The sequence below is a fragment of the Schistocerca piceifrons genome, chromosome 4 (genome assembly GCF_021461385.2).
Source record: "Schistocerca piceifrons isolate TAMUIC-IGC-003096 chromosome 4, iqSchPice1.1, whole genome shotgun sequence".
NCBI classification, from domain to species: domain Eukaryota; kingdom Metazoa; phylum Arthropoda; class Insecta; order Orthoptera; family Acrididae; genus Schistocerca; species Schistocerca piceifrons.
The window spans coordinates 156,646,521-156,648,912 of record NC_060141.1 but is presented as its reverse complement, the minus strand read 5'-3'; the positions used below and the strand labels follow the sequence as shown (position 1 = coordinate 156,648,912).

The window sequence follows — 2,392 nt, the reverse complement described above, 5'->3', positions numbered from 1 at the left end:
CGTTCGTTTACCACTTCCCCCAGTGATTTCAGAAATTCCAAGGAATGGATCTATGTCTACCACCTTCCAAAGCTTTGTTGATGTGCGACGGTCGATAGTAAAAAATGCAACACATTTTTTTCTGAAAGCAAGTCGGTTTTACTAAAGTTCCCAACACGCAACATAATTCTGCCTCTTCTGGTTACAAAACCCTCTTTTTAAACGTAATCGCCGTTCAATGCAACGGCCTGACGCCACCTTATTGGGAGGGCTACTCTATTGGTCGATGTCGGAGCCAACGTCTTGCCGGATCATCACCCTCGCGTCATCCACATAGTGCTTCCCGCGGAGTGCATCCGTTATTGGGGCAAACACATGAAATGATAATTAAATCAAGACCTTAAGCTGTCGACAGACAACGGCCTTGCCGCAGTGGATACACCGGTTCCCGTGAGAGCACCGAAGTTAAGCGCTGTCGGGCGTGGCCGGCACTTGGATGGGTGACCATCCAACCGCCATGTGCCGTTGCCATTTTTCGGGATGCACTCAGCCTCGTGATGCCGATTGAGGAGCTACTCGACCGAATAGTAGCGGCTCTCGTCAAAGAAGACCACCAGAACGACCGGGAGAGCGGTGTGCTGACCACACGTCCCTCCTATTCGCATCCTCAACTGAGGATGACACGGCGGTCAGATGGTCCCGATGGGCCACTTGTGGCCTGAAGACGGAGTGATAAGCAGTCGACAGGCGTTGATATACATACACGGGGACAGTTGAAAATGTGTGCCCCGACTGGAACTCGAACCCGGGATCTCCGCTTACATGGCAGACGCTCTATCCATCTGAGCCACCGAGGACACAGAGGATAGTGCGACTGCAGGGATTTAGCTCTTGCACGCTCCCCGTGAGACCGACATTCCCAACTTAATGTCCACACAGTTCATTCGTAGTGCCCCTGCCCATTATACTTATTACTCACAGCAGACAATCTTACCGCGCCTGTGCATCCAGCACAGAAGAAGAAGTTCAATGGCAGGTTCGCCTTAACTATGTGGAGATGGTATCTGTTCTTTCGGACATATATTCATATATTCAAACAGATAGAAGTCGGAAAGTGCAAGATTCGGGGTGTAGGGTTGTCGAGGACGAAAATTCCTATGAAATCCTGTGAGCTTCTCTAGGGTGCGCAGACGTGTGTGAAGCCTTGTGTTGTCGTGGAGAAGGAGAAGTTCGTTTATATTTTTGTGGCGACGCACGCGTTGAAGTCGTTGCTTGAATTTCCTGAGGCTAGCACAAGACAGTTCAGAGTATGAGGTTCAAATGGCTCTGAGCACTATGGGACTTAACATCTATGGTCATCAGTCCCCTAGAACTTAGAACTACTTAAACCTAACTAACCTAAGGACATCACACAACACCCAGCCATCACGAGGCAGAGAAAATCCCTGACCCCGCCGGGAATCGAACCCGGGAACCCGGGCATGGGACGCGAGAACGCTACCGCACGACCACGAGATGCGGGCAGAGTATGAGGAATCAAAGAGAATAACCCCTTCGGAGTACCAGAAGACCGTCGCCACGACTTTGCCGGCTGAGGGCGTGGTTTTGAACTTTTTCTTCTGAGGAGAGGGACTGTTGCGCCACTCCATGGATTGTCGTTTTGTTTCCAAAAAAATGGTTCAAATGGCTCTAAGCACTATGGGACTTAACATCTGAAGTCATCAGTCCCCTAGACTTAGAACTACTTACACCTAACTAACCTAAGGACATCACACACATCCATGCCCGAGGCAGGATTCGAACCTGTGACCACAGCAGCAACGCGGTTCCGGATTGAAGCGCCTACAGCCGCTCGGCCACAGCCACCGGCTATTTGAAGGCTACGTACAGTGCTGCCACCTATCGGAGCTTCATGAAACTATATGGGCCCAAGCGGGAATATTCCACAATGTCCCACAACGAATTCCCAAATTTTTCTACCGAAACTCAACGCGAAAAAAAAAAATGGCCTTACATATTGAGCGCGCCTCATAGATACAGCTAATAAACAAGAAGGAGCTTTCAGTAGGAGATGACGTTTGTTAATCGTCAAGGACGACTGCCTGGCATTCTACGGGTGTGCGCCATGCGACAGCACGCGGACCGGCCGCCGTGGGCAGGTAGCCCTACTGTTAGACAGCCGGTAGTTGCGCAAACGCGCTGTCCGCCACACACGCCGCCTACTTGGCATGCAGGGGCCCGAGCAGCGCCGCTTTTTTCTGGCGCGCCCGGCCGGAGAGATACGGACCGAGTGGCGGCGGACAAGTCCGTCCTATTAAGTGTGAAATCTGCATTGCAGCAGCGCCGGCCGCCGCTCTCAGGCCTTACGGGATTAGCCGGAGCAAAGCAGCGCTTTGTACAACGGCCGGCGCCC

General features: G+C 52.0%; 1 pseudogene; it reads left to right on the top strand.

Annotated features, from left to right (window-relative positions):
* The first annotated feature begins 393 nt into the window (after window positions 1-393).
* Window positions 394-510, top strand: LOC124796577 (annotated as a pseudogene).
* Window positions 511-2,392: the final 1,882 nt, after the last annotated feature.